This window comes from Kogia breviceps, chromosome 19, assembly GCF_026419965.1.
Source record: "Kogia breviceps isolate mKogBre1 chromosome 19, mKogBre1 haplotype 1, whole genome shotgun sequence".
NCBI lineage: Eukaryota > Metazoa > Chordata > Mammalia > Artiodactyla > Physeteridae > Kogia > Kogia breviceps.
The window spans coordinates 32,230,876-32,252,899 of NC_081328.1; the positions used below are offsets into that span (position 1 = coordinate 32,230,876).

General features: G+C 37.8%; 1 protein-coding gene across 3 annotated transcripts in view; it reads left to right on the forward strand.

Moving 5' to 3' along the window:
- Positions 1-22,024, forward strand: part of CA10 (carbonic anhydrase 10) — a 658,053-nt gene that overhangs the window by 210,846 nt on the left and 425,183 nt on the right. The gene's annotated exons all lie outside the window — the stretch shown is intronic.

Consider the following 22,024-nt stretch of genomic DNA (forward strand, 5'->3'; position numbering starts at 1 on the left):
CTGGGCCCCTTCTGTTTGAAGTTCTGAAGGATAGTTATCCCTGATCACCACTAGCAGACTGACTGATATGTTTCTTGTGTGCCAAAGCCCCCAAGAATAATTCTAGATGTGTGTGTTTGCTCTAAACCCCACCTACCATTTTCCTTGAATTTCTTAAGCCTTCCTAGTATCTTTGGAAAAGACTGTTTCATATTCTTCTGGGGACACGCTTATACAATTAAAAGTAAGTCATGCTATGTTATTTTGCAGGAATTTGCAACCAAAATGTTTAAAAGTTCTCAGAGAGGCTGAAAAATGTCATCACAGACACTTTCTGCATCATCTCATGATTACCAATTTCTGCTAGGTGCACCATGGCCTCTGCAAGTGACATTGCCAACAGGGGCTTGAAAGAAAGTGCAGAAAGTTTTTAGTTAGAAAGAGGTAATGACTTTATGCTACAGAGTACTGTATTGTTAAAATATGCACATACAATTTTACCCTAGCTCGAAAAAGGACCCCTGTCTAATGTTAAGGATTCAGACTATGGTGTCATATTAAGTGAAGTTAAACATCTGTCTCTTTGCTGGGAGAATAATTTCCCTGCATATAATGTGCCTTTACAACCGAGTGAGAATATTTGCACAGCACTAATATAGTTTGCAAAGAGACCCAAAAGGTCATGTCTACACCGACGATAACATGTGCTCTATTTACAAACCTTAGGCAGGTGAACCTCCATCAGGTTTAATGAGGTCCTCCCAGTTACCACTCTGCAGAAATCTGGGCTGCTTCTTCCAGTCGTTCACTGCCTCACAGAAAAAGGTGGCTCAGAAAGTCTAGACAAAGTCTTTGACTTATTTTTTGACATGTGAAGATGCACCCTAAAATCAAGATTTTGCATTGTAAAAAGTGCCCAAAGACCTCTGTGGAACAAGGTGGATTCAATATAAAGAAATTCATAAATAATTATATTCTAAAGACTAAGTAGATAAAGATCTGTTCTATTTGAGAGAATGGAAGCATTAATCATTATGGGTTTTTTTATTGTTTTACCTTCTGCTTATCAATCTTTTACTTCTTGATTAAGATATCTGAACTATTCTCACTGGCAGAAATGCATGAGTATATATATGTGTGCATATGAGAGCAAAAGGGAATAAGCAAGAATAAGGGAAAGATCCATCAGTGTGGTGTGGTAGCATTTGTGGTCTTGATTCCTCATTCATTCATCAATCAGTTGATATTCCATTATCACATTATAAGCTACGAGGAACATTAGGACATAAAAACATGCTTTCTGCCACTATTATGATATATTATAAGAAATGGTATAGGAGAGACATTGGATACAACAGAATTTCAGAGAAAGAAGAGATTACCACTTCCTGAGGCAGAAAGAGGCATTGAGGGAAATTCCCAAAGGAAGAGATACTTGAGTCCAGCCTTGGAGAATGAGTATGATTTTAATGAGTAGGCAAAGAGCACGGTATGATGAAGAGAGGAAAGCCCCAGGACACACAGATAATGACAGAATTCTTGTTCAGCTGGAGGTCAAGATCCATGAAGAAGAGCAGTGAGAGATAAGCCCCAAAGAGAGGCTGCTTCCCGAGAGTGGAGTGTCTTGAAAAGCTACATTAACAAGGCCCCAGTGTACCAGAGGCAATAAAGCAGTTAGATGAATGCAGGGAAAGGGAATCAGGGAGAAACTGAATATTGTGAGACTTCTCAGTGGATGGTTATTTTAGATTTTTAGGAGGTTAAAAAGATGTACAGAAGCAATGGAAAGGGAAAAACATAGAAGATACTTCATTCTTCATTTTTTATAAATTCTGGATTCTTCAGCCTGCTGTCCTTGGAGTCCTTTCATTTGCTGTAATGGTGGATGGCCTGAGCCTTGAAGCCTTTGTCAGTTGGTTTTGAGGTCAGTGTTGATGGTGTGTTACCTCTTCTTACCATATGCCTTTATTTCCTTATTCTTTTCTACTTTGTCTGTTTTTATTATTTTTACTTTTCCTGCCATAATTTTAGGATAGTTTGGATACAGTTCTTATCTGACCTGAATTTCTGATATAGCACCATTTTCAAGCATTCTGCCACCCCTCCTAAGAGTGTGTTTGCATGTTTCTGATCATAAATGCTGAGTTATAGTTCAGGCTATATGTAACACTTGTTACTGGGAGCAGGAGAGGTATTCTGAAAAAAGTGAGGAAGGGAAACAGACTACCTGGTAAGAGAACAGGGCAGAATGAGGCTTAAAAGACAGGTGAAAAGATATGGAAAACCAGTTTAGCCTACCTCAAAATTTTGCAGAAGGCTAACGCCACAAAGTGATTTAATTCTGAGACTTGGATGACAGTCCAGGAAATGAGATGCTAATCCTTACGTTAAATGGTAGACCTAATTGGTGTGGGGGAAGAAAGAGCAAATTCAGCTGCGATGAGCTTAACTTGCATCTTTCAGAAGGCCCTGGCATACACATGGTACAAGAGCCTCAGCTTTGCTGAATCTGCTATTCCCAGTCAAGAATTGAGTCTGCATTTGCTTAAGCTGAAATCAGTACTAGAACAAAATCTAATGTGTGCCATAAGTTTCAGTTTTTCTTCAAGGAGGCAGGAAGGCCTGGGGTGTCCATCAGGGACACTTACCCATTACTTGATGGAGTCCCCACTTTCTGGGGAGCTAATGTTCTGAGTCTAAGGACCTCAGACCTTCTGAAACATAAAATGCAGTCTCTTTTAAACATCCATTAGCAGTTGAAGCCTCCTGTTGTTACTTTCTCCTCTTCGGTTTTTCTTGAAATTGGAACAGATTTGTTAGCCAATTAGGATAAAAATCAGCCAATTAACTAAATCCCTATTAACTTCTCATGTATAAGGGCAGGTATGAAAGGAAAGGATTCTTGCTCCATATATTGAAGCTTCTCATGTCTCCTGTTTGGCAATTGCTAAGTATGACTGTTTCTCTCCTTTCTTACAAGGGGAAGGCTTATCACCTGCATTTTATTCCTGGGTATGCCCAGATCATCAGCCAAGAAATTTGGAAAGTGGGTGCAGGGAGGCAAACAGTCTTTCTTTATCATTCCCACACTGAAAACAGATGTTATAAGACAATTAATCTCAGTTTATCAAAATAAAATTCTTGGGGGGATTAAAATTTAGCCCAAATAAGCAGTCTTAAATAGTTGTTTTTTTAAATTTTGCAAGTACTACCTGCTCATTGTGGAAAGCTTGGAGCATATAAACATAGTTGCTTATACATTAATATTTACCTATAATTGCATTATCCAGGGATAACTTCTATCCACATTTTGGTTACTTTTCCCCTCCATTGCACATTGCTTTATAAATTTGAAACAATATTCTATATAAAATTTATCTTAATGACTGCATAAATATTCTTTATGTGGATGCACCTTATTTATTAAAACTTTTCCCTACTATTGTTGCATATTTAGATTGTTTTCAGTGCTTCATTATTATAAATTATGTTCAGGTGAACATCTTTATTCACAAATTTTTCTTCATTTTAAAATACAGTTTATGGCTTCTAAAGTAATGATAAGTGTGGACTGTTTTCTGGTAAAGTGGGAGGTGTGGCCTGGTTGCTGGCAGTGCCTGTCAGAGGCCACATGTTGGTCAAACCCTCATGGCCTAGGGTCTGATACACAGATTCTCAACTCAAGAAACAGAATATTATTGGTATGTACACAGATCATCTGGCCCTTGGGGCTTGCTGATTCTCATGAAAATAGCACAGGATGATGAATAAGTCATCATGGTAATCTACTTTATAATGAGGAAATTGGGAAACCCACTCCCAACCACTGCCCCCAATAGCTGAACTATTTCTGTCTACCATCTAAAACAGTATTTTTCTTTTTTGAGATTAGAACATTTAGGAATGTTTATCTGAGGTTTGCTTGGTGGACAAGGAATTAGAACAAAAGAAGGTGGATAACATTGAGGGCTATAGTGAGTTCTGGTGAAATATTGCTACTCCCACCAAGGAACAACTTTCTGTGCCTCTCTCATGTGACAGGGCAGGAAGCAAAATGTGGATGTTTGTTTCTCTGTTTTATTCTTTCTTATCAACCCTTTTGTTGATATGCTTTTCTCCTTTGAGCTATCATTATTCAGGTCACCTTGCTGTATATTTGTGAGACCTACTTTCTCCCAATATATGTTAATTTTATCAGCTGTTTTTTCTTTTTCCAAGTTTTATGGTCTATGAGCAACCTGCATTGGAAGCACCTGGGCTGCTTGTTAATAATGCAGATCCCTGAATCCCACACAGATTTATTTGGTATGAGGTCCCTAATCAGCTCTTTCAACAGCATTTGATTGGTGTGTTTACTTAAAGATCAAGAATCAAGGTGAGTGAGATCCCATGGAATTTAAGGGGTGTAGGTTGCTTGGCTTTGAAACCAGGCCTGACTTATTACTGACTGTGAAACTTAACCTCCCTGAACCTCAGTTTCCTCACCTGTTAACTTGGAATAATTCACATGATGAGTCTGTTGTGAGGATTAAACTGGAACAGGGCTTAGAATTGAGGTAGCGTTTAATAATAAACCATTAGGCCAACTCTTCATTTATAGCATCCTATAAAGTCCTTTGACCCTTTAACCATCTTTTCCTGATTCCTTTCTTTTCAAACATTAAGCTAGTCCCTTATTTCCTCACTGAACCAATATTAACTGAGTGCCTCCTATGCTCATAGCTTCTTGCTATTCCCTGAAATTCACTTCATCATTACACTAAGACTCCATTGGTATATGTTCATAGCTATCAGTAATCCATTACCTATGATTAATTCTGGACTTGGGTTTTGCTTCTTGCTTTCCAGGAGATCAAAGAAATGTAAAGAGTTGCCTCCTTCTGAGAGAAGGGGGTGTACATTCTTCTGTTTGGTGACCCAGACTTTGCACAGGTTTTTTTTTGTTGAACTGCCAGATTGTTAATGAACTTCTGTACTGCTATATCGAAAGCAGTAGAACTGTGTGTTTTGAGAAAATGTTTAATAAGCCTTAAAGTGTTGCAAAAGTGAGGACTTTGCTGATTTTTCTTGATTTCCCAATGCATAGACAAAAGCAGGAGGTGATGGCCAGAACTGGAGTTGAGACTCAGGATGCTTACAGAGGAAACTTTTAAGGATCTATTCACTGCTGATTATATTTCTGACTGGATATTTCTGATTATATTTCTGAAAGTCCTTGCTAACTTTCCTGGGCATCTGAGCCTTTAAAACTCAAAAGCTATTTTAATCTCCTGTCACTATGAACTGGTGTTTTCTCTGGGCACTTTGAGTTCTTCTCCACTAAGACCAGGGAGCCACCAACAATAATGAGGAAAATTCATATTCTCATTATTCCCCAAAGATTTCAGACTTTAATGTCTCAAGCCATTGATTTGAGAGAGCCTTCTAAGCTGGATCAGTCTCAAAGAATGCTTCACTCAGATCAGCATGAATTTCTTTTGCTGTGTTGCCATGGATCTCCTGGAGAAGCCATAAGTTGGAGCATGGTTTATTAAGCACTGCACTTTGCCTTAAATGATGATAAAGGAAAAGGCCAGCCTTCATGCTATCTGTTTGAGCAAGCATTACAACAAGGTCTATTCCTTGTATTTAGTATGTGAACCTGAGTTGTACTGCCAGGAGAGCAAAATTATACTGAAATGCAGAGACCCTACTGACCAAGAAAATGCTGGTCATTGTAAGCATGTTGCAATTTAAACATGAATAGTTAAGAAATTAGGAATGTATAACAGTTTACAAAGCATTTTTACATTCATTATAATTGAATCTTTGTACAATGCTCTGTGAAAATGAGAAATTCCTTTAAAGATGGAAACATAAGAACCAGCATAGGTAGGCATTATTTTATGTTCTAAAGCCATATTGATCAAGGTCATGGTCTCCTGTGATGGTACCACTTTACTTCTTTTTCCAATATGATCATTTGATGCAACCTTCAATCTACCTTCCATGATTGCTATAAGAAATGGATCAAATTTCTGCCCCAGGCTATACTTTTGAAAGTTCATAGCATACCATGCCCATGGACGTAGAAATGAATAAAATGCTTCTCTGTCTCCTCACTGCCTGACTCATGAAATTCATTTATTCCTCTTCTTACTGCCTACTGCAAGTCTCCTCACTTATCTACTTTCTTCCTTTGATTTTTCATCTTGAACCATTCTTTTTTCTTTATTCCTTTTGGTAATTCAAATTTGGATTTTTGCATTGATAAGAATACCATCAAACCCTAATTGTGTCTTGTATTCATACTCCACAACCTAGATAGTTAAGACTGTATCCATAGGTTTGGACTTATCTTCCCACTTCATTTGGGGAGAGTGATCAGACATTAAATACACATCCTGAGTAAATGCCTGATGCTGGGACTGTCACAAAGTAGATGCTCAGTAAAATGCAGTCCTCCCTACTCCTCACCTTTTGTCTCTTCTTCCACCAGTGTATATCAAGTCTTGACTACTTTTTATCATTTTTTAAAATTCAAACAACATTGCCTATGAATTTATTATAGACTGGGCACTGTGCATAATAATGGTGATTTAGAGACAGAAGTCTGTTTTCAAAAAATTTCCATTTATTAAGAAGACAGACACATACTAAATTGCAACAAAATGTATTAGAATAAAAGATTTCCCTAGTTGCACAAATATGGGGCATGAAATCCATCAAAAGACTGGAGAGTGGAGGGAGTAACAGATAGGGAAAGCTTCCTCGAGAGGCCTTTTTTACCTTCATCTTGAAAGATGAGAAAGTGCTCTCTGCATGGGCTATTGGGGAGGGCATTCTAGGCAGTGGAACTACTGTAGGCAAGACATGTTAGTGGAGCTGCAAAGGGCTTCATAAGGCCGGGCATATGTTAGGGAACCAGCTGGTGAGAAGAATCAAAATATCAGTAAATCCATTTCTTTGCTGGTGTCTTTTCAAACACAAATGCTTTTCTTTAAAATTCCCTTAGTAGAAAAATCTCAAGTAAACAACCTAATCTTACATCTAAAGCAACTAGAGAAAGAAGAACAAACAAAACCCAAAGTTAGTAAGAGGAAAGAAATCATAAAGATCAGAGCAGAAATAAATGAAATAGATATGAAGAAAACAATAGCAAAGATCAAGGAAACTAAAAGGTGGTTCTTGGAGAAGATAAACAAAATGGATAAACATTTAGCTAGACTCATCAGGAAACAAATGGGAAAAGACTCAAATATTAATTGATTTCTAATTTTATTATTAGAAATGAAAAAGGAGAAGTTACAACTGATGCTACAGAAATACAGAGGATCATAAAAGACTAGTACAAGCAACTCTTTGCCAATAAAATGAACAAAAAGAAGAAATGTACAAATTCTTAGAAAGGTACAACCTTCCAAGACTGAACCAGGAAGAAATAGAAAATATAAACAGACCAATCACAAGTACTGAAATTGAAAGTGTGATTTTAAAAATTCCAACAAACAGAAGTCCAGGACCAGATGGCTTCACGGGTGAATTCTATTAAACATTTCTTTTCCTTTCCTTCTGAAACTCTTCTAAAAAACTGCAGAGGAAGGAACACTCCCAAACTCATTCTATGAGGCCACCATCACCCTGATACCAAAACCAGACAGATACCACAAAACAAGAAAATTACAGGGCAATATCACTGATGAACGTAGACACAAAAATCCTCAACAAAATGCTAGCAAACCAAATCCAACAACACATTAAAAGGATCATACACCATGATCCAGTGGGATTGAACCCAGGGATGCAAGGATTCTTCAGTATATGTAAATCAATCTATGGGATACGCCACATTAACAAACTGAAGAATAAAAACCATATGATCATCAATAGTTGCAGAAAATGTTTAACACCCATATATGATAAAAACTCTCAAGGAGGGCTTCCCTGGTGGTGCAGTGGTTGAGAATCCGCCTGCCAATGCAGGGCACATGGGTTCATGCCCCGGTCCGGGAAGATCTCACATGCCACGGAGTGGCTGGGCCCGTGAGCCATGGCCGCTGAGCCTGCGCGTCAGGAGCCTGTGCTCCGCAACGGGAGAGGCCACAACAGTGAGAGGCCCGTGTACCACACACACATAAAACAAACAAACAAACAAACAAACAAAAAACTCTCAAGAAATTGGGCACAGAGGGAACCTACCTCAACATAATAAAGTCCATATACCACAAACCCAAAGCAAAAATCATTCTCAACGGTGAAAAACTCGAAGCATTTCCTCTAAGATCAGGAACAAGACAAGAATGTCCACTCTTGCCACTTTTTTTTTTTTTTTTTTGGTGGTATGCAGGCCTCTCACTGTTGTGGCCTCTCCCGTTGTGGAGCACAGGCTCCGGATGCGCAGGCTCAGCAGCCATGGCTCACGGGCCCAGCCACTCCGCGGCATGTGGGATTTTCCCGGACCAGGGCACGAACCCGTGTCCCCTGCATTGGCAGGCGGATTCTCAACCACTGCGCCACCAGGGAAGCCCCACTCTTGCCACTTTTATTCAACAATGTTTTGGAAGTTCTAACCACAGCCATCAGAGAAGCAAAAGAAATAAAAGGAATCCAAATTGGAAAAGAAGAAGTAAAACTTTCACAGTTTGCAGATGACATGATACTATACATAGAAAATCCTAAAGATGCTCTCAGAAAACTACTAGAGCTCATCAATGAATTTGGTAAAGTTGCAGGATAAAAATTTAATACACACAGATCTCTTGTATTCCTATACACTAAAAACAGAAGAGCAGAAAGAGAAATTAAAAACAATCCATTTTACCATTGCATCAAAAAGAATAAAATACCTAGGTATAAACCTACCTAAGGAGGCAAAAGACCTGTATGCAGAAAACTATAAGATACTGATGAAAGACCTCAAAGACAATACAAACAGATGGATAAATATACCATGTTCTTAGATTGGAAAAATCAACACTGTCAAAATGAATATACTACCCAAAGCAATTTACAGATTCAATGCAATCCCTATCAAATTACCAGTGGCATTTATCACTGAAATAGACAAAAAAATCTTTAAAAATTTGTATGGAAACACAAAAGACCCTGAATAGCCAAGGCATCCTGAGAAAGAAAAACAAACTTGGAGGAATCAGGCTCCCTGACTTCAGACTATACTACAAAGCTAGAGTCATCAAAACAGTTTGGCACTGGCACAAAACCAGAAATATAGATCAATGGAACAGGATAGGAAGTCCAGAGGTAAACCCATGCACTATCCTCAATTAAACTATGACAAAGGAGGCAAGACTATACAATGGAGAAAAGATAGTCTCTTCAACAAATGGTACTGGGAAAACTGGACAGCTACATGTAAAAGAATGAAATTAGAACATTCCCTAACACCATACACAAAAATAAACTCACAATGGATTAAAGACCTAAATATAAGGCCGGATACTATAAAACTCTTAGAGGAAAATATAGGTAGAACACTCTCTGACATAAATTGCAGTAATATGTTTTTTGATCCACCTCCTTGAATAATGGAAATAAAAACAAAAATAAACAAATGGGACCTAATTAAACTTAAAAGCTATGCACAACAAAGGAAAACTTAGACAAAACAAAAAGACAACCCACAGAATGGGAGAAAATATTTGTTAATGAAGCGAACAACAAGGGATTAATCTCCAAAATATACAAACAGCTCATGCAGCTCTATATCAAAACACAAAGCCAATCAAAAAATGGGCAGATCTAAATAGACATTTCTCCAAAGAAGATATTGAGATGGCTAAAAGGCACATGAAAAGATGCTCAATATCACTAATTATTAGAGAAATGCAAATCAAAACTACAATGAGGTATCACCTCACACTAGTCAGAATGGCCACTATCAAAAAATCTACAAACAATGCTGGAGAGGGTGCAGAGAAAAGGGAACCCTCCTATACCATTCGTGGGAATGTAAGTTGGTACAACCATTATGGAGAGCAGTATGGAGGTTCCTTAAAAAAATAAATATAGAACTACCATATGATCCAGCAATCCCACTCCTGGGTATATATCCAGAGAAAACCATAATTGGAAAGATAAATGTACCTCAATGTTCATTGCAGCACTATTTAAAGTAGCCAAAACATGGAAGCAACCTTAATGTCCATTGCCAGAGGAATGGATAAAGAAGGTGTGGTACATATATACAGTGGAATATTATTCAGCCATAAAAAAGAATGAAATAATGTCATTTGCAGCAACATGGATAGATGTAGAGATTGTCATACTGAGTGAAGTAAGTCAGACATAGAAAGACAAACATCATATGATACCACTTATATGTGGAATCTAAAAAAAAATTGTGCAAGTTAGCTTATTTATGAAAGACAAATAGAGTCACAGATGTAGAAAACAAACTTATGGTTACCAGGAGGGAAAGTGGGGGAGAGATAAACTGGGAGATTAGGAATGAAATATACACACTACTATATATAAAATAGATAACTAATAAGGACCTCTAGTCAATACTCTGTAATGACCTATATGAAAAAAGAATCTAAAAAAGAGTGGATATATGTATATGTATAACTGATTCACTTTCCTGTACACCTGAATTAAAACAACATTGTAAATCAACTATACTCTAATAAAAATTATTTTTAAAAGTTCCTTAGAGAGATTTCTTCTTGAACAATCTCTTCATGAATTATCTTTTATAGGCCTAGGCCCTGTAATCAGGTGTTGTGCTATGTTCAAGTTTCTGATCTTGAGATGCTTGCTTCTACTTAGAAAATGATATTAATAAATTTGTAAAACATTGAACAATATAACCACGTATAATTAAATATGAAATTATGTGGCATCTAACCAGCTTCTCTAGAAATCCAGAGTGATGACTTAACCAGTAAAGGATGATTTATGGAGGGACTGGGATTTAAATTAGGAATTGTAGGATGTGTAGGATTTGATAGAGGAAGGTCAAGAGAGAAAAGAAGATAAATGTGGAATCTAAAAATTCAAACTCATAGAACTAGGGAGTAGAACAGTGGTTGCCAGGATCTGAAGAGTGGGAACATGTAAGTCAAAGAGCACACACAAACACTTATAAGATGAATAGATTCTGGGGACCTAATGTACAGCATGATGATTATAGTTAACACTTCTGTATTGTATACTTTAAATTTGTTAAGAAAGTAGATCTTAAGGGTTTTCACCTCAAAAAGAAAAGGTAACTATGTGGATGTGTTAATTAATTTGGTTGTGGTAATCATTTTACAATGTATATGTATATCAAATCATCACATTGTACACCTTAAAAAAATCATGTTGTACAACCTAAATGTATACAATTTTTATTTGTCAATTATACCTCAGTGAAGCACAGGGGAAAAGAAGCCCAGAAGTAGGAATGAGCACACTGTGTTTTTGAAGGTATGGAAATGAAACAGAATGATGTACATCCATTCATTCCACAAACTGTATTGAAGGACTGTACTATGACAAGTACCGGGGAGAAAACAAGACGCAAAGCAGACAGCATGGTCCTGTTTCTTCTCAACCATCCATCCATTTATCTATCTACACATTTGATTACTAGTTGTTGAGTTGTTGAGTGTGCCAAGGATTGGAATGGGAACTGAGGGTATATTGATGACATTGAATCAGAGCTCTAGGGCTACAAGACAACACAGATCTTGAGTAATCTAATCCTGACCCTTGCTGTGCACTAAATTCTGTTGTGAACCAGAGATGTAGCCTATTTTCCAGTCATGGTTCTTCTGTCTGCTCAGCTCTCATATCATTTGTAATGTGGAACTTACCCTAGAGTTGGGGAATTTAAGGAATTTTTACAAAAACTAAAGTACATGGCATTGGGAACCTGGATTAGGCTAGTGGTACCTCGGTTGGACAAGAATCATCTGAAAGCAAAGAATTCACCCAGATTTGATCTTTGATAAGATTTTGGGGATGATAGAGATCTACAGTTGGTGAGATGCCTGCATGTTTTATTGCCTGCTAATAGGAAGCATGTTGATGCCAAAGTCAAATAGGAAAATTAAGAAGAGAAGTTAAATGTGTTGGTAGAAGTCACTATGTCAAAGAAGCTAAATCTAGCATCTCAACAGAAAAAACATGCAGGCTTATTGGACAATCCAACCCAGTACAGAATTAGGAAAAGACCAACAGATCATTTGTGTGTTTTTGTTCCCTGTTTACTGACCAATTTTATTGTGTTTGGCCCCAAGACTCAGGGATAGCACAAAGATTATTTTTCCTGATGTAGTATGAAGATAACTGAGCCCTTATTTTTGCAAATGGTAAAGAAAATGCCTTAAATACATGCCAAAATCATGACAGACTGGAATGGCTGGAGATTTCTGTAGGATTACCCAAATGTGAACACTGAGAAGTTGTAAAAGGCGACTGATCTCCACATACATCTGGGCAGCAGTGCTTTCATCATTTGCCTACTTTTGCCATTTGTATAATGGTAATTTTGTGCACACATATAGAGAGAGTGAGAATTAGAGGGAGACAAAGAGAGGGAGATGTTTAAATACTCAAACAGATATAGATGAGGGACATTGTATTTCAAGATATCCACATGTTTTGCAGGATTTTAAAAGTGTTTCACCAGATGTTTGAATTTGTAGGGAATTGTTGTCTAATAGCGTGTTGATGAATTTTTCAGAATTTAACACAGTTAAATTCCAGAGTCACTAATCCTAGCAGGTTTCACTGGAGCATGTATGGTCCTTTAGAGGTAGCAGGGAAAGAGAGCAGGCTTTTTGATCAGGAAGCTGATCTTATAAATGACTTTAAATAGTAACTATACTCAAAACAATATGGCACTGATACAAGAATGTAAATATAAGTTGAATAATCCAGAAAGACTGGATGCAAATCTAATGTATATGGAAACTTAATATGTGATAAAAGTAACACTCAATTGGTGACAAAAGATGGATTATTTAATAAATAATAATGGCATTATTCAATGTATATCTGGGAAAATCTTAGACTCCAGATTGTGGTCTAAGTATATACAAATTAATCTCTGATAGATTTTAAAAATAAAATTGTAAAAACTGCAACAGTAAAAATATTTTTTAATATTTAGGAAAATACTTACATACAATCTAGTTGGATATGCAATATTAAATAATAGAGACAACAGAGAAACCTTATGCACAAAAAGATCGATAAATCCAACCATATAAAATTTAAAAATCCCTAGATAACCAAATACCAAAAATGAGCTTAAAAGATAGATAATAAGCCAGGAGAAAATGTTTATAGCATGTGACAGAGGGCTAATATTTCTAGAATTCAAATGATAGGTAAAACTCATATGAAAAACATGAATAACCCAGAGAAAAATACATAAAGAATAGGATCAGAAGAGAAATGCAAATAGCTAATGAGCATATGAGAAGATAATCAACCGTGGCAGTAGTTAAGAAATGCAAATTAAATCAGTGAAATCCCATCTTTCCTATTAGATTGCCATAAGTAAATAAACAAACAAATAAATAAATAACATTCAGTGCTATGGAGATTATGGGGAAGTGGACATAACACACATAGCTGATAGGAACATAAATATTTATAGACACTACCAGTATCTTTTAAAGTAACCTGGCAGCATCTATTAAAATAAATCATGTACATACCTTGACTAAACAATACTACTAGTATGAAAAGTATATGTTTGAGGCTATTTATTGCAGCATTGATTTTCATGGTAAACTAAGATGGAAACAATCTTAATGTCTTTCATTTAGGAAATGGTTTAGAAAAGTAAGGTGCCTTGAAACTATAGAAGCTCTGTAGACTTACACATGAATGAGTAGCTCTATGAAGGACTGACATAGAGGACATTCATGGTATATTGTTACTTGAAACAAAAACTATCTTTATAAATAGAACTTCTCTATGTGTATAGGTACTTGAATGTGTTTGTATAAGCATAGTGAAAGATGTTGAATGATACCTAATAAAGTGTTCACACCAATTACCTCAGGGATGTCATTGGAAGGAAGGAGGGTGAGATGATTACCTCTTGCTTTATATGCCTGTGTATTGTTTCACATGTTACCACACATGCATTACATTGCTTCCTTTGTCTGTCTTGTTATTTCTTTGTTTTAGAGAAAAGAACTGATTTCGAATTCTAGTCCCTCTACTTACTGGTCAAGTGACCTTGGAAAGTCATATAACCTCTTTAAGTCTTATTTTTCTCATCTACAAAGTAACAGTAATATTATCTCACAGAATTGTGGGGAGGATTAAGCAAGATAAGATATGTCAAGTTCCTAGCACAGAGATTATGGTGATTGATCAGCAAATAAGAACACCCCCTTCCTTCCTTTCACTTCACCCTCTGTTGACGTGCTTGCAGGGATGCAAGCCAGTTAGCATATTAGAACCAATCTCAAACAGGAAGATGAAGCTGTTTTACAAACAAATAATCCATCAACTTCCAAAAGCTAAATTAAAATTATTTTCTTTGTAGATAAAACCATCCTGGATGACCCATATCACTGCTAACTCCCTCCATTCATCCAGACGTTGAGAGTTATAGATCCAAGAAATAATTTCACATGGTTCATTAAAAGTATGAAATTGAGATACCAATCCTATGACCTAGACTGCTCCCTGCTCTGAATTCAGGTTGGGTTGTGTGGGCATCTGAAACCTTCCTCTCTTCTGCATCCTGCCTGGAACCTTTACCCTTTTCATCTCTGGAATGTTATGGTGGTGGGATCACAGAGCTGGTGGCCACACCATTCCCCAGCATCCCCTCACGGGACTCCTTCTCCAACATTCACTGAATACTTGTTATAGAAATGACATTATACTAGACATTTTATAAGCATATTCTCACTTATCTTCCCAACAACTCTGTGAAGTATCATCTTCATTTTACAGATGGAGAAACTAAGGCTATAGAAGTTTAACCCCCTGCTCAAGGTTGCATGGTAAGGATTATGGTAGCTCATAGTCTTTCTCCTATGTAATAAAAACTCTCCAAGTTGGGGAAGTCAGAAGATCCAGTGGCTTTAAATCTCCTTGCATAAAAGTTATTCAAGGGCTTCCCTGGTGGTGCAGTGGTTGAGAGTCCGCCTGCCGATGCAGGGGACATGGGTTTGTGTCCCGGTCCAGGAAGATCCCACATGCTACGGAGCTGCTGGGCCCGTGAGCCATGGCCTCTGAGCCTGCACGTCCAGAGCCTGTGCTCCACAACTGGAGAGGCCACAACAGTGAGAGGCTTGCGTACCGAAAAAAAAAAAAAGTTATGCAAATTCCAGCAATAATTTGTCTCAGTTTCTAGAAAAACTTTAGTCTTTTAACTAGTTATAAGACTTGTATGGCTTGCAGTTTCTATTCATACTTTCAGGATGGATTCAATCGTCTCATCTGCTAGGAAGGCTGATGCCATCACTTGAGGAAAGGGTCAAGGGTCAATTTACTCCCTTGTCTCCATTTAGACTTTAATATTCACATAGCTTAATTATAACATGTTTTATTATAACATGATTTGTTAGTTTGCCTGTCTTCCCACAATTAGAGGTTTTCATTAGAGTGGGAGCATTTTAAAAAATCTGGCTCATAGGAGATATTCCATTAATTTTTTAGGTGAATGCACAAATTAATGATTATGTATTAAGTAGGATATTTCCAACCCTTTAGAGATTCCTAGGTGAGAGAATGGGAAGACCTAGTTAGAAGCTCTCCATGTAATATGAATCAGAGTCCCAACAATGGAAGAGGAATTGCAGCAAAGGAATTATTCAAAGCCAGTTCCCCCTATGATATAAATTTGAAATCAAATAGGGGCCCCAAATCCTGCAGCAGTGAGTATTTCAAACAGCTCATTAATAATGGCTCAAAGTGGAGATTTATTAGAGTTGCAAACAGGGAAAGGGACAGTAAATCAGCTCTGGTGAGGAAAAGAGCAAGGAAAAGATATGAGTTCTTATTTTAAATGTATTCATATGCTTTATAACCCTACAGTAGAGATGGCTATATTGAAGCAGAAGCCTTTACTTGTAAGGATTGAATTCACTGAAAATATGTTTTATGCCAGTATTCATTTTCCCAACTTGTAATTGCTTTCCTTTGTCCGAAAAGTTGAGGACACCGTTTATTGCTTGAAAGCTAGAAAAGATTGCCTTAGCTGAATCTCTTCATGAAAATATTCCTTGCTTCAAATGAGTACTTGTAATGCACTAGTTGCATCATAGGAAAATGCTATTTTATTGGAACATATGTTGAAGAGAATAGTTTTTAAAACATTCAATTAGTTGTGCCTTTGAGATAGAATTTAAACAAACCCAAAGGAATAGGATTAAATTCTCATAAAAACCCAACTGTTGCTTAGAACCAATTCTTTTCCTACTCAAACTACTCCAAGGGTAATCAAGCTCACTCTTGGCTGTATTCCAACCAAGGCTTTTAATTCATTAATCAGACCATGGTACTCCCTTGCCCCAAATTCTCAGTTGCTTTCTAATACATTAGAGTAAAATGCAAGTTCCTGTCCCTGGTCTACCTGGCCAACCTCATCTCATCTCACTTTTCTTCTCATCTGGCTCATCTAGTTCAGGTTAACTTTCTTCCTCTCCACTTCTTGAACACGTCAGGCTCTTCTCTGCCAAGACCTTCCCCTCTCCTCTGCTTTGGACACCCTCTCCCCTGTCACTCTTCAGAAACAACTCCTCTCAGTCCTTCCAGGGTTTGTTAGATGTTACCTCCAGAGGAATTATTCCTGGCCATTCTACCTAGGTTATCTCCCCAATCCATACTATATACTATAGTTCATTACTGTTTTAATTGTTTCTACAGCATACTTGCAAATAGTTCTAATTACATAGATATGCATATATAAACTTGGAGATAAACACTATCCCCCATATTCCTTACTAGACTGCAAGATCTATGAGAGCAGGAACCCTATCTGTTTTATTCATTACTGACTACCCAGAACTGATGGCAGTGCCTGGCACATAGAGTAGGTCCTCAGTAAATATTTGCTGCATGAATTCTCAGTGTCAAGCCTAATGTCTGGCACATAATAGGCTGCCAATAAACACTTTTTAATTGAGTTTGTCTTGTTTCCATAGGATTTAGCAAGTCACATAAATTGCATAAATTAATTCCAAGTGTCAAACTCCAGCGTGGTCTCTGCAAGTTCCACTGAGACGACAAATGACAATTCAGGACAAATGAACAAAGAGGATGCCTAAAAGCTCAGACTGACTTTGGAGCATTTTCTATAGGATACAAATGTCACTGAGACAAATTATAACTCAGTATCAAACTTGATCCCTCTAGTTCTTTGCTCTCTCAAACTATTTCTTATTTTAGTAGGAGCTATTTTGGTTTTGACTGAGGGTTACCATGTGTTAATAAACGAAACTTGAGCTTTTTGTTTCACTGGTCTTTGAATAAACAACTGATAGGTTTTGAGTTTTCCAAGGCTCATGTTTTAAGTAGCTGAAATCAGTCACTGAGCATTTTCATAGCTCACTGGACCCAGAGCCAAGAGACCATTGGGTTTTGTAGTTTATGGTCACAGTGACAGCATTGCTACAGGGAAATGTTTTGGCAAGATAACACATAGCTGTGATGCAGCAGTTAAGTTCCATTGTTTAGGCTCTGTGAAAATCAATTTGCAAAAATATCCAAGTCTGGTGTCTATTTTAGGTTTTATGTAAATTAAAAGATTGTGTGATGGGCTTCCCCGGTGGCGCTTTAGTTGAGAGTCCGCCTGCCGATGCAGGGGACACGGGTTCGCGCCCCGGTCCGGGAGGATCCCACGTGCCGAGGAGCGGCTGGGGCCGTGAGCCATGGCTGCTGAGCCTGCGCGTCCGGAGCCTGTGCTCCACAACGGAAGAGGCCATGGCAGTGAGAGGCCTGCATACAGCAAAAGAAAAAAAAAAAAAAAAGATTGTGTGAAAAGGATTGTAGAGATGGTGCCATTCATACATTTCAGAGCAGTTGTTTACTAATTATAGTAATTCTCACTCAATTTTACTTTATTTACATTCACATTTTTTCTCAACAATAAATTGTATCAGTCAAGCTAGAAAAAGATACTGCATTAGCTAGTAAACCATAATAACTGATGCTTTTAAAAAAATGACAGAAAATTTAAAACTTTGCTTTATTGGGACAACCATGAGAATTAAGAGAAAAATAATTCAGCAATGATTCTCTAAATTTGGAAATAGAAGCAGTGCCATAGCATTCCACAAAGTCACTTCTGTTCCCAGGGGTGACATGGGGAGTTTATAAACCTGAAAAAATATGGAGCATAGTTACATATTAGAATCATGGGGATAACAGAGTTCTGCACAAATCCAGAGGGAGAGTTTCTAACTCTAAATCTTGAAGTTTTAGTTCATTTGTCCAGCCTTGTTCTGAAGGTGAAGTCTACTGGCTCACTCCCATGCTCTAATAAGTATGAGCACCCCATGCTTCTGTTTCCACAGCCTTCCTCCTATAGCATTTCCCTAGAACCTAGATTACATGACATTTGTAGACCTACTCCTGGTCCCTTTTGGCACCTAAGGTCTCTGGACTAGCTTTGACACCTTAGTTATTGTCCCAACACATAACAATGATTCTAAGAGCATTGACTTCTTTCATCTGGACTAGAACTTTGCCTAGTCCAGCTCTTCATGAACAGTCATCCCCATTAGCTCTCCTTGAGGCTCTGCAGATGAGACACAAACACATCTTATCTTGCCTGAATTGAAGCCTTGTTTCTACCCAGCTATAGTTCAATGGCTTTTTAAAAATCCTAACTTTATTTGGGATGATTGACATTTAAAGCAGTTTGATGTAAACATTTTCACTTGAAATTTATTTTAACTGGAGATTAAGCATTAATGTTACTCTTGATTTGCCAAAAGAGAAATGGTAGCAAAAGTCTTACAATGGCCATAACAACAATTTAACTCTGAAACTCTGACTCTAATAACCTGCTCATGTATGAAGCCTGCTGGGGTGGAAGGGATTTAGAGCACTGTGAGTCTTGAGACCTGGGTACCAGTCCTTACTCTGTCCTTCTCTGCCTCTCCCTGGCTGTGTGGCCTTGGCCTTTATCTGCCTTTATGGCCTTAATTTTGTTTATTCATTTAAATTAGATGACCACTAAGGTGGCTTCTATTTCTGAAAGACTATTAATTTATGGCTGATTTAAAATGAGCAATCCAGTGATGAATAAACTTTGATACCTCTTCAGGAGTGGAGCTAATGAGGGTCACAGATTAGCAAGGAAGAGTGTTTCTCAGTTATTCCTCAATTGTCTAAGCAGGTGGTTAGAACCAGACATACAGGCCTCGATACTGAAGTGGCTATATAAGACCCTGAAACTATTTGTCATAAAGAATGGCATGCCCAATAAAAGCAAATCAGACATTCATATAATATTTTTGCTGTTTGTGTTTTGATGTGGGTACTTTTGGGGTGTGAAGTTTATTTGTAAAGCACAGAAGCATCTGCCCACCCATGTTGCCATATAATAGCAGTCTGGCAATCCATTTATAGGATTTTATTATTTTTGTTAATAATTTTCATGGGAGTATATGAAATGCAATATGTATCATCTCTTACTATGTTTATTATGAATCTGCCTTCCAGGGAAGGCTCCCCAGGACATCATGGCCTGATAGTCAAAGAGGTTCTTGTCTCACGGGATTTTAAAGATAAAGTGGGCTGTATTCGTTTCCTATTGTTGCTGTGACAAATAATAACAACTTAGTGACTTCAAACAACACAAATTTATTATCTTAGAGTTCTGGAGGTGAGAAGTCTGAAATGAGTCTCATGGAGTTAAAATCAGTGTCAGCAGGCTGGTGTTCCTTTTGGAGGCTCTAGGGGAAGAATCTGTTGCTTTGCTTATTCCAGGTTGTAGAGGCTGCCTGCATTCCTTAGCTCATGTCCCCTTCCTCCATCTTCAAAGCCAGTATCTTCTGTCCTCTCTGACCTCTCTTTCCATCCTTAAATATTTTCTCTATGTCTGTGATCCTTCTACACCTCTCTCATAAAAAAGACCCTTGTAATTATGTTGGGCCCAGATAATCCAAGATAATCTAATCATCTCAAGATCCTTAATTTAGTAATTTCTGTCCAGTACCTTTTACAATGTAAGGTAACACATTCACAGATTCTGGGGTTAGGATGTGGACATCTTTGGAGGGGGCCATTATTCAGCCTACAACAGAGGCCACAGAGACCAACCAAGGCCCAAGAAATAAATGACTATCTAAGGGCACACAGCTAATTTGTGGCAGTGCCATGACTGTATCCCTGGCATCCTCACATCTGCCATGTTTATGTGCATCACTGAAAATCACAGGTAAGAACATGCACTGATGGAGGCTTTATTTTTATAATAAACTTGAAATGATTGAAGAATAAGTATAAAATTAAGTCAGTGATTTTAAAAGAGTATTTTAGAGATAGAAGTTTATGTTTTTTAAATACATTTTTGATGCAAGAGCTTCCTTAAATATTATAATTTTGCTAGATCATGGTACCTTCTAAAGATAAAATGACTTGCAGAGATAAAATAGCTTAAATAATGATGAGAAATGAAAGTGCCAAGGAAGCACATGTACATATTCTTCTATCTACTTCCCCTTCCCCTCCTCTTCCTTCGCTTTCTCTTTCTGTAACCCTGGCCATTGCTGCCATTTTGAAAATATGTTATAGCTTGAAAGTCAATTCAAACTTTTTAATTAAAGGGGGTGGATCTACCAGAGGCTTATTGCCAAGGGGTTAAACCAAATTAGGGCTTCACAATGAAGCCCAACTTATTTTGGTGTTGAAACATTCTTCTAAGACTCTAAGGAACTTGTTTTTATCACTTCTGCCCAATAATTGCCTTACAATTAAAGGGGTTATAGAATTTTGAATTTAGATGGGACTAGACATACCATCCAGCCCAAAACTTCTCTCTTTCATAGTATCTTTGGCAGGTATTTGCCATACACCTCTCTTGCTTCAGTTTTCTCCATCCATGACATGGAAAGGAATAATGGCTGTTGTAAATTAAAGGCTGTATTAAAGAGAGAACACATACATTTGAGAGGGTTGTGACTTTATTGTTAGGCTCATCTTCTGTAGGAATCACTCCCTGTTACCACTTCCACTGCTGCAGGCTTTGGTGCCCCTCATCTAGAGTTTCATATACACTTGACTTAACCTCATACTGAACCCCACCCCCAGTGTGGTAATTGTTCTTACATGAATCTGCCTTCTTCAAAATTCAACCTAACCCAGTGCTGGACATGCAATAGGAGCTCACTGGACTGCTGATGGATGCTGTGGATGTATGATTGAATGATGATCATACAATCTCAGAGGCATATAAAGGACACATGGATCTAAAGCTTCATTAAAGATAGTGAAGGTGCAGGAAAATGTTGAAGATATAGTCGCTGATCTTCACTGATGTAAAATTAGTAGATTGGCTACCCTACTGCTCTGCTAACGCGGGCCTCTCACTGTTGTGGCCTCTCCCGTTGCGGAGCACAGGCTCCGGACGTGCAGGCTCAGCGGCCACGGCTCACGGGCCCAGCCGCTCCACGGCACGTGGGATCCTCCCGGACCTGGGCACGAACCCATGTCCCCTGCATTGGCAGGCGGACTCTCAACCACTGCACCACCAGGGAAGCCCTCTGCTAACTTTTTTAAACAGAAGAAAATAGGACTGGAAATTGTCCAGAAATTTATTTTTATAGATTCTTTAATGTGACACTGAAAATGAGTGGATGATTTTCCTTCGGATATTTGCACTCAACACTCAATGCCATCTTTTTCTGCTTATCAATGAACACATTCTTCAGCTGATGGTACATTAAGTCAACTTGCCAAGCTCCTGTCTGGCATTGATTGGGGGTCATAAAATAATTCACTCCCTCAGTCTGGTCTTGACAACCAGCAGAATAAATATCTTATATATGTTGAATGCTGTTCTTTGAAAAGCTTATAAAACTTTCTATCTAGAACAAGGTTGATTCCCATATCATTCCTGCCAAACAGAAAAGCAGAG